Source organism: Amborella trichopoda, chromosome 3 (assembly GCF_054954075.1).
Source record: "Amborella trichopoda isolate Santa Cruz 75 chromosome 3, AtrichopodaSantaCruz75HAP2 v2.0, whole genome shotgun sequence".
Classification (NCBI taxonomy): Eukaryota; Viridiplantae; Streptophyta; class Magnoliopsida; order Amborellales; family Amborellaceae; genus Amborella; species Amborella trichopoda.
This window is the reverse complement of record NC_142338.1, coordinates 39,646,554-39,660,896: the sequence shown is the minus strand read 5'-3', so window position 1 is coordinate 39,660,896 and position 14,343 is coordinate 39,646,554.

Sequence of the window (14,343 nt, the reverse complement as noted above, 5' to 3'; positions counted from 1 at the left end):
TTATTTGTTAATAGCTGAAGATTTTCTTGTTCATTTTGAACAGGTAGACTTTGTTCTACCGTTTTGATGGTGTATCCAATTTTTAGATTAAAATTTCCTTTTTTATATACGTCTGTTATTGGGACCTTTTGTATGTTCCAGTTTTGAATATGTTGTTCAACATTTTCAATGACTACTTCTTCTTTATTTTTTACCCTTAGAGTATTTTTAGACGATGATAGTGTTTTATTAGATAAGGTTATAATAAAATTTTCCATTTACCGGTACGGATAATGACTCTGGTCAACCTCTTACATCTTGAATGACCTGAACGACTCCTCTTGGCCTAAATGGTCTTATGACTGGGCGCCAATGAGTCTTAACACTCGGACTACCATATAAATGACTAATTTATACCGTATATAGGAAAAAGCTGGGGTTAGCCCACTAGCTCATATGAACATATCAGCCCAACGGCCTAGATTGAATATGGGCCAATCTGATAATCACATATGTTCGATAGTGTTTGAATTTTTTTTTTTTATAAATCCAAATAACTTGAAATTTTAAGCGTGTGCTCATAAAAAATAAGCAAATCTTGAAAAAATATCTAAAAAATATTTTATATGAAAGAAATTGAACAGAACAAAATACCCCTGAAAGGTTTCAGGGGATATTTTTTTCATTTTAGTTTTTGTGAATAATTTTTTTATATTTTTATTAGGTGCGCCTTGATAAGAAGAACACACACCTAAAATTTCAAGTGCTTTGGATTTGTAAAAAATAAAATAAAATTCAAGAATTTTCGAACATCCGTGATCGTCAGATTGACCCAGATTCAATTTGGGCCGTTGGGCTCATATGTTCATATGAGCTAGTTGGCTAATGCCAGCATTTTCATATGTTCATATGACCTAGTGGGCTAGTCCCACCATTTTCCTATATATATATATATATATATATATATATATATATATATATATATATATATATATATATATATATATATATATATATATATATGAAAATGCTGGGATTTACCCACTAGGTCATATGAGCATATGAGCCTAATTGCCCAGATTGAATCTGAGCCGATCTATCAATCATGACCTCATTTTGTATTTATATTTTAATTTTAATTTTTTTACCACAAATCTAAATCACTTTAAATTTTAAGCTTGTGTTCTTCTTATCAAAGCGCACCTAATAAAAATTTTAAAAAAATTATTCGTGAAAATAAAATGATCAAAATACCCCTGAAACGTTACGGGGATATGTTGGTCAATTTATTTCATGTAAAATATATTTTTGATATTTTTCAAAGATTCAACTATTTTTATGAACACACTCCTAAAATTTCAAGCGATTTAGATTTGTAGAAAAATATTAAAATTCAAACACTATCAGACATCCGTGATTGTCAGATCGGCCCAGATTCAATCTAGGCTGTTGGGCTCATACGTTCATATGAGCTAGTGGGCTAATCCCATCTTTATATATATATATATATATATATATATATATATATATATATATATATATATATATATATATATATATATATATATATATATATATATAAGATAAAGTGCGCTGCCTAACTTAGATAAGCTAAATGCCAATGGCCCAGATTGATATTTGAATTTTAAGTTTTTTTCTACAAATCTAAATCATTTAAAATTTTAGGTGTGCGTTCATCAAAAATATTTGAATATTTGAAAAATATTAAAACAATGTTTTACATGAAAAATATTGACGAAAATACCCTTGTAAAGTTTCGAGGGTATTTTGATCAATTTGTTTTTGAGGATAATTGTTTTTTATATATTTTTATTAGGTGTGTATTGATGAAAAGAACATATACCTAAAATTTCAAGTCATTTGAATTTGTAGAAAAAAATTAAAATTCAAACACTACTAGACACTCCCGGGCATCCGTGATTATCAGATTGGCACAGATTCAGTCTGAGTCGTTGGCACATTTAGCTTATCTAAGCTGCACATCATATCTTTTTTTTTTTTCTCTCTCTCTCTCTCTCTTTCTCTCTCTCTCTCTATATATATATAATTATTTAATAAGAATAGAGCAATTGAAAATCAAATCATGAATACCAATACCATACAATCCACAGGAAACGCTCCTATGGAAATATCCCTAGATATTGTCCCAATACAATCTTCTAATAGAGATTTGACTCCATATTCACCCAGTATCCCAAATAGTCCATTAAACTATCCACAACATTCTAGCCAAGCACCATTGCCTCCTCAAACTCCGCTATTCATACAATCTCCTACTATTAGAAAACCTACAACCTCAGACAAATCCCCGTATGAAAATATTGCCTTCATTGTTGATGCTATCATTGAAAATACACATGCTTCAGAAGACCCAAATACGGTAGCAAAATATTACCTATGTAATAACCTAAACCCCTCTAATGGTATGAAAACCAGAGAGTGGTTTGAGATGATTCTACTTGAAACAGGATTCATATATCTAACTCATTATTATCATAATAATTCAAAGATCATATCATATTAAAAAATGCAGATACGGAAAATATTGAATTTCAGTGAATGGGGACCTCATTCCAAAAAATTGCAATCCCTTGATTTTCCAAATAAACACTACCGATACTCTGATTATATTGATGTCTGGCATCGTATACTTACTATCCAAAACCAATATAATTCTCACACATGGTTCCTCCAGTTTAAAATGGTGGTCACCGAACCAGTTCCAAATTGGTTCCTAAACTGGTTCACAGTTTAGGGATCTCTATCCCAAATAATGCTAGAAGCCTTGCAAGCCTCCCAGTAAAAGTTTATTGAATACAATGGGAAAGATCCCAAAATAAATTATCATTTATATTTTGTTGCATTTTATCAGATACCGTGGATACTTAAATGGTCATTTGCTATATCCGATAATAATATCAATAGTTATGAATATATCCCATGTTTGGGAAAGCAAATAGCTGTGAAGTGGTGGGACGTCTTTGTCTACCACAATTTAGACCCAGAACATATTATACTAAAACAAGTCCCAACTAGCTTCAAACCTTCTTCTTACTTTAACCCAAATAATCCGTATGAATATATATCTCAAATGAGGAATCACAATCCTCAAGCCACCAGAGCCGAACTAGAAAAACAATTATATGAAATCTTTTTAGAAGAAGCTGAAACAGCTACAGAAATAGATACCACGGAAGCCCAAGAAGAAGATATATCTGCTCATGGTATGTCCCAGAAGCAATCATTATACTAAAACCCCATGGCCCGATAATAAAGAATATACACTATACCTAATATGACCAAAGATACTCGATATGACCAAAGATGCTCGATGATGTGACCAAAGCTCCTGTTGACAGGACACAAGATGCTCACCGACCATATAAGATAAGAAGTTCACCGAGCATATAAGACACAAGATGCTCACTGATTATATAAGACAAAATCTAAAAAGATTCTTCGTATCTGATATAGTCCCATCATCCACAGTAAAGTCCCAACTGTCCACCATGCCGACACCAGCTGTCCACTACCGACAACTTTAAAGTCTCTTCAACTCCTTTTAGTCACTTCAAGTTACTTTAAGCAATATCAAGACACTATCGCAGATTCCACAATGATGACGACTAATGAAGAACAATTAATAATCACTTGGAGTCCGGAGATTATATATAGAAGACCTCTCCTCATTCAAAGGGCATCGGAAGATTTCAGGAGTCACAGCAAGCTCAGACCGACTCTTCTCCTGTCCTTTTTTTCTTCTCCCTCTTCTATTGTAAATATTTCAGTTGAGTTTTTGAATGTTTAGTTTTAGAGTGTAAATGTGTGATTGTCATCTCAAGGATCTACCAAGATTCTGTCCACCTGAGTGGAAGTCGTTTTGCAGTTTCTGCATCTATACCTTGTGAGTATGTTGTAAGTTTGGTTTTATTTGTAAGTATTCTGTACACATTATGTTGTCACTATAAACTTCTGTTATGTTATCACTGTAAATTTCTGTTATGTTGTCACTGTAAGTTCGTCTGTATGTTATATAAAGCTTGGATAAAGTTATGTTAATACGTATTGTCTTAAGTGTTAAGATTTATGAGAATACCTATTCTACTTGGCTAGTAATAGACATTGCTCTTTTTTCCATAGTCATATTAATCCTACTATTTTTATACTTAGGTTATGTTAGATTAGTTTAGAAAGATACAACTATTGTAGATTAGTTTAGAAAGATACAACTAGATTATGCTAGACTAGTTTAAAATTTAGGTTTAAAATTAATCAGAGTAGATCTTGGCTTTAAATGATATCAGAGCAACTATGTAGATAATCCTAAAGCAACATAAATCTCTGTAAATATTGAAAAACAAATTACAAATTGGAATATACCTAAAGTACTTATTTCAGATATATACAATAAAGGAACTTTCAAATTAAAAGTAGGATATGCAATAAAAACTGTAGAGCAAACAGTATCAGTAGCTAGTAATCAAGAAAACTTTCAATTATTATCAGATAAAATAATACAGGTACATAAAACTAAAAACTATAATTCTTTACATATAGGATTAATCCAGGTAGCCATAAAACCCTTAACAAGGTTAGGATTAAATAATTCTATCTTAGTATGCTTAAGAGATAATAGACACAATAAGTTCTCTGACTCTCTATTAGGAATGATAGAATCAAGTCTATGTAGTGGACCAGTATATTTTAACTGTTTTCCAGATTATTCAATATCCTTAACTGATCATAATATCTTAAAAGTATTATCATTAAATATTAAAACCCAAGGTTTTGATATGTTACCAAGATCCCAGAATATTGCTATTGTATACAGAATATATTATAAGGTAATTATTATAAGGTAATGAATACATTATGCCTAAATGCTGTCCAAATGGATACCAAAGGAAAAACTACTTTCTTTCAAACAAATATTGAAAAATCAAATGTAATAATTCCTAAACTATACAATGGTCAGATATTCAACTACCTGAATCTTGGAACATAGAAAATGAAAATCATCATTTAAAAGCACCAAATAGAAATATTCCTGATAGAATAATAGAACACCAGGATGGAAAAATAGAAATCCAATTTCCCAATCAACAAATAAAAGATGATACAAATATACTTCTTCAATCATTACTTCGTCAATCTATATTATCAAAAAATATTAATGAATCACCTATATCCCTTAGTGAATCATCTAGAAATTCTACCTCAAGTAGAATGAATCCAAAAATACAAAGTTTATTAAGAACAAAGGATAATATAGTAATTCCACAATATCAACCTATATTAAAAACTGAACCAGACCTTTCTAATACAGAAATGGATTTTCATATTTTGACCCTCACTAAACCATTATCTAAATAGTGGATAGAACAAGATTATCTGTCTAAAGAAAATAAAGATATACGAGAATAGTATTTACAAAGATGTAAACCCAGGTTAATAGAACTATTCCATAAAAGGTATAATAAGTTATATAAATCAAAGACATGTAATATAGGGTTCTTTACATGGTTAAGAAGAACATTAATAGAAAGAGAAGTTGAAATTCCAGATTTTGAGAAAAATAAAATAAGTACCATAGAAAATCAATATACTACATATAAAACAATAGAAGGTATAAAAATAATTAGTGTATATCCTCCAGAAAAAAGCGTTATTATAAAAGGATCTAATAATAAAGAAGGAGAGAGTTCACTTGTTTCTGAAACAAGAGCCACTCCTTATATATATATATATATATATATATATATATATATATATATAGGGTCAACCTTACAACAGCTGGCTAGCTATAATGAATAGTGTATATGTAGAATGGGAGCCGTCAGATATTCATCATGCGGTTTAAAATGCACATCACTATTTTAATTTTAATTTTTTTATATAAATATGATTAATATAAAATTTTGAGTGTATATACCTAATACTATTGCACACCATATAAAAATATAAAAATATAAAAATATTATTTTAAATAATTTAAAATGACCAAACTACCTTATTCAGAGGTATTTTGGTCATTTTATATTTTGAAAAATATTTTTTTATATTTTTTATTTGTGCGCCCTATGTTTTAGTACCATGTCTAAAATTTCAGTATCATCTGATTTATAGAAGAATAATTAAAATTAAAATAGTGATATACATTATGAACGGCATGATGAAGATCTGATGACTCCCATATAGCTGGCCAGCTATTTTTAGCTTTTTCCATATATATATATATATATATATATATATATATATATATATATATATATATATATATATATATATATATATATATATATATATATATATATTCGAAAAGACTTCTGTGAGTCAATAGGCTCACAAGAAAAAATGAGCCCAATGGCCCATATTCAATCTGGGCCGATCTAACGATCATGGGTGCCTGATAGTATTTTAATTTTAATTTTTTTTTCTACAAATCTAAATCACTTGAAATTTTAGAAGTGTGTTGATAAAATATAGGTGAATATTCAAAAAATATTAAAAAAATATTTTACAAGAAAAAATGGATCAAAATACCCCTGTAAATTTTCAAAGGTATTTTGGTCATTTTTAATTTACGGATTATTTTTTTTATATTTTTATTATGGGCGGCTTGATAAGAAGAACATTCACCTAAAATTTCAAGTGATTTGGATTTGTAGAAAAAAAAAAACTAAATATCAAATACTCTCAGCTGTCAGATCGGCCCAGATTCAATCTGGACCATTGTGCTTATACTATTATGTGAGCTAATGGGCTCACCTTAGCATCTTATATATATATATATATATATATATATATATATATATATATATATATATATATATATATATATATATATGGGGATAATTTAAACTTCAAATTATAAAGGGTCAAGATAGAAAGAGTTGTGAAGGGTGAATTTATCAATTTTGCAGTCTATTTTTTAAAAAAAGTTACTTTTATAGGGCAATTTTATAAATATTAACAATACAAAGAGTATTTTTGTTATCTCCATAAGGGATAAAGTTGAAATTTTAACTCAAAGATAAGGACACTCTACAAATAAAGTTTCAGGATACTAACTTCTAAAATGCCATTGTATTTTTATGAAACTTTCAACTTTTTTCTTACTTAATGATAAAGTTATATATTTAAATGTTTTTTTATTAAAAAAGTAATGATTGTTTTGGTAAATACACCCATCACAACCCCTTTTAACTTGAACCTTTGTATTTTGAGGAGTCGTTAACTCTAGATAAACCCATACCTCTATATATATATATATAAAAGATGGCATACGCCCATTGGCATATTTCATTGTGGTACGCCAACGGCCTGGATGAAAGGGGTGAAGATGAAGGGGAACTGATGGCATAGGCCCATTTCATTGTGGTACGCCAACGGCCCGGATGAAAGGGGTAAAGATGAAGGGTCTCCATTCAAAGGGGAAACTCATGCTGCAAAAAGGGCAAACTCCATTGAAATGGAGACAACATAGCCCTGCAAACTCCCACCTACTGTGCAAAGATGGCAGGCCTTTCTACTGCCTCAAACCCTTCTCATACTCAATCTCTCTCTCTACCAATAGTCCCACTCCCTCTCTCTCTCTAAACCATACGAATTCAGCTACCACTCCCTTCTCTCTCTAAAACTAGACGAGCCCTATCTCTTCCTCGCACCCTCTCTCTCTCTGAACCAGAAATACAGAAATCGCTCCCACTCACCATTTATGTTCTCTCTCTGCTCCTCTCATACGCAATCTCTCTGTCTCTCCATTTTCCTCCCTATCTTTCAAAAACTACAGCAGGGAAGCCCTACCAAACTTTCGTCTCCCTCTCTCTTTCTGACCTTAGGCAACCAAAGCAGGAGTCATGCGAGGGAAGAAGTTCATGCGACATCTAACGCCAATTCCAACAACTCGAACCAAGATAACCTCGAGATGCAATAGTCTCAGAACCAAGACCCACCTAGGTCTAGGAGATCCAATCTAACCTCGAGCCACTATAGTACAACCCATGATATCTTGAACACTGTACGCAGCCGAGGCATCAATCTAAACCAACCCTTTGGCAAGATAGGCATCCAGGTTGCCCTCAAAAGTTTAGTTGACTTAGGTTACACAGTTCATGCCCCAGTTCATGGGTCGATCAAAAACCAACCGACCGGTCCAACAAACCGTGTCATTTATCGCAATCGAGTGGCGATGCCTATGGGTTAGTATAGCCGAGTCAGTCGATTCTTCAATATGTCCCTCCTATATATCCGGTCCAACAAACCATGCCATTTTCGCAACCGGTGGCGATGCCTATGGGTTAGTACCGCCCTCAAGGACAAATGTGTCAAACCACCCCGGTAACCGCAACTCATCCATCACAGGCCCAAGCAGGCCAACATCTACCCCAAGTCTCAACTCATCAGTCTATGCTTGGGAACCCCCCGACCGGTGGGCCTACTCTCATGCGGAATACCCAACAAGAAGGCACCTTAAGAACGATACAAGATGTGCTTGTAAGGATGGGATGCATGAAATCCTACCCCCAAAGGCCTATGTTCATGAGACCCTTGGAGGCATGGACGACCTTCCCCCTAGGTTTGTCATCCCAGAGTTTAAAAACAAATTCAATGGGAAGAGTGACCCAGATATTCATGTCAACCCCTACCTCCTCTCTGTCCGAGCCTTGCGAGACAGGCCTAACCAGTTGAAGGCCCTGTTTTCACAAACTTTGACCAACGAGGCTTTAAACTGGCATCAGAGAATAATGACCACTCAACCACACACAACTCCAGACAAAATGTTCAACCAGTTTGTCTCTCATTACCGTGGGTCGACACCAAGATCTCTTCCTCTGGGTCGATTCCACGAGACAGCGATACAGGTCATTGAATGTCCACTTACGGACCCAGCTAAAATCTCAATGGCCTTAGAAAATGTAGCCCCTGAATATAGGACCTTCTTTAGCCAGGGACTTATCCCCCACTCTTTCGACTTCATGATCGAGCACGTGGTGAGACATGAAAGGGTGAGAGGGACACCCCTCAGCACTAGGCCCAATAACAAATCTATCACGACTCCCCAAAATAAAAATAAGAGCAACGGCAAGGGGAAAGCTTCCGATCAGGTTAACGAAATTGTCATTAATGGACTGGCTCAGGGTTCAACCACCCAACATAATAATAGGAATCAAAATCGATGGGATCAGCCTAGAACTAACACTCAAAATAACAATCAAAGGCGAGAGGACAATTTCACTCCTCTCAAAGATCTGTTAGAAAAAGTGTTGGAGTTACTCTTGAAGAAAAACGTGGTTGAACTCCCGCCACCATTTGAACCACCATTTGAGGTTAAGGATAAGAACAGATGGTGCAAGTGGTATAGAAACCATGCCCATAATACCCAAAATTGTTTCTACTTGAAGCGGGTGATTCAAGGGTTGACTAATAGGGGTGACATCACTGTCGAACTTAGAAGTCAACCTTTCGAAGAACCTAATCAAAAGATGGGTATCTTCACAAACGCTCTCCCCAAAAATACGGCCACAACGACCGAAGAAACGAGAGCTCCGAGTAACTCAAAGGAAGATGTTATTATTCACATGATTGAAAACAGGGACGAAGAAGATGATCCCAACCAATTCATATTTACTTGTGATCATCATCTCCAAGAAGTTGAAGAAGATCTTTTGAGTCTTCTTAGAGGAAACTCTTCCTCCCCAAACTCTGATAATCCTCTTAAGTGGAATCAGGATGACGAAGATGATGCCCTCATGATTGACATGGTCAAAGCTGATGAAAAGGGATCATCTACCAAACAAAGGGCCAACACCCCAAGGTCTCCCATTACTCTAGCTAGGGTTGACCCTATCGAACTCCAGGCTGGTGAAGTTGATTCCTTAACCCGAAGAGGTCGAGTGTTCAAACCCATCCAAGTGATGGCGGACACTCTTGATGAGAGAATGGGAGCCACTTCAACAGCCAAACCACCAGCAGGGGTTGCAGATCATGAATCTAATAAAAGAACTCAAAGATGCACAACCACCTATGATCTACCGACTCATCTCGAGAAGATCCAGGCTCAAATCTCCATCTTGGAGCTACTCGCCAACTCACCAGCACACAAAGCCCTAATCGAAAGGGTTCTCTTTAAGACACACATCTCGAGCAACACACAGCCAAATGATCTGTGCGGGATGATCAACCAACTAATGGCACCAATGGCAATCATAGTCACGGACGAGGACATCCCGGCTAATGTCAATCACTTTCACGTCCAGCCTCTTCATATCACTACTTTCATGAAAGGATATGAGATAAGGAGAGTGTTGGTTGATAATGGGGCATCCCTAAATATATGCCATATGAAAACGGTGAAGCAGATAAGCAAAAGCCCAAATGACTTTGAACCGTATCAATTAACCATTGCTGCATATGATGGGACCAAGAGGCATGCTAAAGGCATATTGCCTCTCACACTCAAGATTGGCCCCACCATTTAGCCGGTAAAGTTTTATGTCTTAAACATAAAACCTTCTTGCAACATGCTGCTATGAAGACCCTCGCTCCACGAAACCTCGTGGTCACTTCCACGCTACATCAATGCCTAAATTTCCAACCAAAAATGGCATTGCAAAGGTTTGTGCCGACTGCCCTTCTTCGAGCTCAGAGAAATCCCGCTCGCTTCCTTGTACTTTACGTCTAGAGGCCGGCGACTCCATTCCTCAAATTTTGCAAACTTTTGCATTGATGAAGGAGATTATCCAATGTCAACATCGATACGGTTTCGGGTCCCTCAAAGCTTGGCACATGCTCCTCTCCTAAGGCTTTCAACCAGGACAAGGCTTGGGGAGTCAAGATCAAGGCGTAAAGGAAGTGATTTATGCATCACCTGAAGCCAAAACTGGAAAAGGGGATCGAAGAGGACTTGGGTGTACTCTCACCCTATTTCAAAGCCAAATGAAGCCATCAAGCTATCTAGGCTTTGTATCCGGAGGCATTCAAAACCTCGATCCTCTCAATGCCTAACCTTCAAAACGGCCAAAGGTGATACTTGATTCCCCAACAGGGGATAATCCCTCTTCCACATCTTAGCATACATAAGGACTAAGAATTGAAGACCTATTTATTGACCTGGCTTTAGAGGAGGTGTGCACAGTTGGCTCTAACACAGCCAAGGGTGCTCATCCGCCAACACCAACCCAGGGACGGAATTGGTCGATCATTCCTTTATCTCGAGAATCGCTGGAAGTATACCAGCGGCACCTTCAAGTCTCGGTGCCAAAAAACGGATAGGCGTGAGGTGGCCATCTAACCACCTTGCACGTCTAGTCCCCAACATTTCTCTTGCGAGTCCCATAAGGGCCACCTTTTCTAATATTTCAAAACCCGATGAAAATTCAAAACATGATAAAGTTGATAATAATGCAAAAGAATTTTCAAAAACGGCGCTCACTCAAGATAGCCCAATAACGGTGCATAATACACAAGACGATGAATTGAATGACCAAGATGAAGATCAAGAGAGTTAATAGTCTGAAGAAATCTCTCAACCTAAGGAACTTACTTCCCATGTTGAGCAATTCAAGAAGAGGTTCGATGGTGACCCAATGGCTATCATCGAAGAGACGATTGACGTAAATCTAGGAACTGAGAAGGACCCAACGTTAACCAAGATTGGAACCTCCTTATCTTTTGAGGAGCAGGAAAATATGATTTCCTTTCTCAAGGAATATCGCGATGTCTTCGCTTGGTCATACGAGGATATGTCAGGGCTAGATCCCACATTGGTGCAACATCACCAAATATTCAATGAAGGGGCAAAGCATGTAAGGTAGAAACTCCTACGTCACAAGAACTACCTCGAGCTCAAAATCAAGGAAGAAATCGACAAACTGCTCAAGGCGAAGTTCATTACCCATGTCGATTACTCAGAATGGTTGGCCAACATAGTGGTCGTACCCAAAAAAGACAGGAGCATCCGAGTGTGTGTCGACTACAAATACCTCAACAAGGCATGTCCTAAAGACAATTTCTCGTTACCAAATATAGATGCCTTGGTCGACAACACTGCGGGTCACAAGACGATATCATTCATGGACCGCTTTTTGGGTTACAACCAAATCCTCATGGCAGAAGAAGACCAAACCAAGATGTCATTCATAACGCAATGGGGAACGTAGTGTTACAAAGTCATGCCATTCGGTCTCAAAAATGCAAGAGCAACTTATCAATGGGCAATGACTAGCATCTTCCACAATCTAATGCATACCATCATGGAAGACTACGTTGACGACATTTTGGTCAAGTCAAAGACCAGGTCTGATCAACACACCAACTTGAGAACCATTTTTGAAAGACTCCGGAAACATCAACTCAAACTCAATCCACAAATGTGTGCTTTTGGAGTTAAATCCTACAAATTACTAGGTTTTATAGTAAGCCAAAGAGGCATTGAGGTGACCCGTCCAAAATACGAGTCATCACTGAAATGCCTCCTCCTTGGAATTTCAAAGAAATCTGTGGGCTTTAAGGTCGCATACAAGCCATAAGGCGCTTTATTTCATAGCTGGTGGATAAGTGCGCACCATTCAATAGACTCCTTAAGAAGGACACCCCAGTTATATGGGATAAGGAATGCCAAGAAGTGTTCGATCAAATCAAGGAGTACCTCACCAAACCTCCCATCTTTAGTCCTCCTAGTCCAGATAAACCCATGTTCCAATATATGTCAGTGAAAGACAAGACCATGGGGCCAATGTTAAGACAGTATAACAACCATGGAAAAGAACAAACGATAGACTATATCAACAAAACCATAGTCGATTATGAGACAAGATACACGGATGTGGAGAAACACTGCTTAACACTTGTGTGGGCCATGCATAAACTAAGACATTATGTCTTATTTCATTTTGTCAAGCTCATATAAAAAATTGACCCACTCAAGTACCTATTAGAGAGGCCAATCCTCAACGAACGTTTAGCGAAGTGGAGAATGTTATTGAGCAAGTTCGAGATCGAGTAGGTCACTCAAAAATCGGTCAAAGGACAAATCATTGCTGACCACTTAGCTGAACACGCACTGCCAGACAATATTCCCATTAACACGAATCTCCCTGATGAGAACCTCTTCACAATTGAGGACTCAATTTGGGAGCTATACTTAGACAATGCACAGAATGAATACGGTGTCATATTATGCTTACCTGAGAAGATTTTAATACCAACAACCATCAAATTGAATTTCCCATGTACCAATAACATTGCTGAATACGAATCCTTGATAGTTGGGCTTAAGAATGCCATGGGAATGAAAATCCAATAAATACGAGTGATTGGTGACTCCTTACTTGTCATAAACCCAGTTCAAGGGATTTGAAAGGTGAAAGAAGAAAAGCTCAAACCCTATCAAGAAAGGTGGAGAAGATGATTTCATACTTTAATAAAATCACCTTTCAGCGTGTAACTAAGGAAAATAATCGGTTCGCCGATACCTTTGCAACCCTTGCCTCAATAGTCGATATTCCCCCAGAAATCACCACGCTCGCGTTATACATCAGGAACAAACATGACCCTTCCCCTCCAAGGATCAAAAAATAAATGGAGCAAGAAAAGGAGAACAATGGGAAGTATCTCTTGTGGCATCAAATGCACTAGTTACAACAAAACCATGGTTCCACGATGTTCTGTCCCTGCTAAAAAATAGGTTATACCCCGAAGGAGCCACCAAAAAAGATAAAGAAGTCTTTCGAAGGTTTTCTGTGGAATTCTTAGTGAGAGGTGATCTCCTATTCAAAAAGTCATTCGATGGCATCATTCTACGGTGCCTTGATCAGCCAGAAATTGACCAAGTACTAACATAGTTGCACAATGAAGGAGGTCATTCTAGGGCAGCCGCCTTGGCTTAGAAAATCAGGTACCAAGGCTATTACTGGACCACCATAGACTGCTGGAAGTTCATTAAGAGGTATCCCAAATGTCAACTCTATGGAGACCTCATCCATGCACCGTCGGTACCACTCAACTCTACACCTCTCGTGTGGCCTTTTGCCATGTGGGGCCTTGATATCATTGGAATGATATCACGAAAAGCCTAAAAAAGTTACCGTTTTATATTAACGGCCATAAAATACTTTACCAAATGGGTAGGGGCCGAGTCATTTGTTAAAATTGAAGGCCAACATATTGTCCGTTTCATAAAGAATAACAGTGTATTCAGATTCGGTGTTCCTGAGTCAATCATCACTAACAATGGATTCAATCTCAAAAATGAATAGGTCACTAAGGTTTTTAAAAATTTTGAGATAGCACAAAAATTCTCCACACTTTACTACCCTCAAGGAAACGGACAAGCAGTAGCCA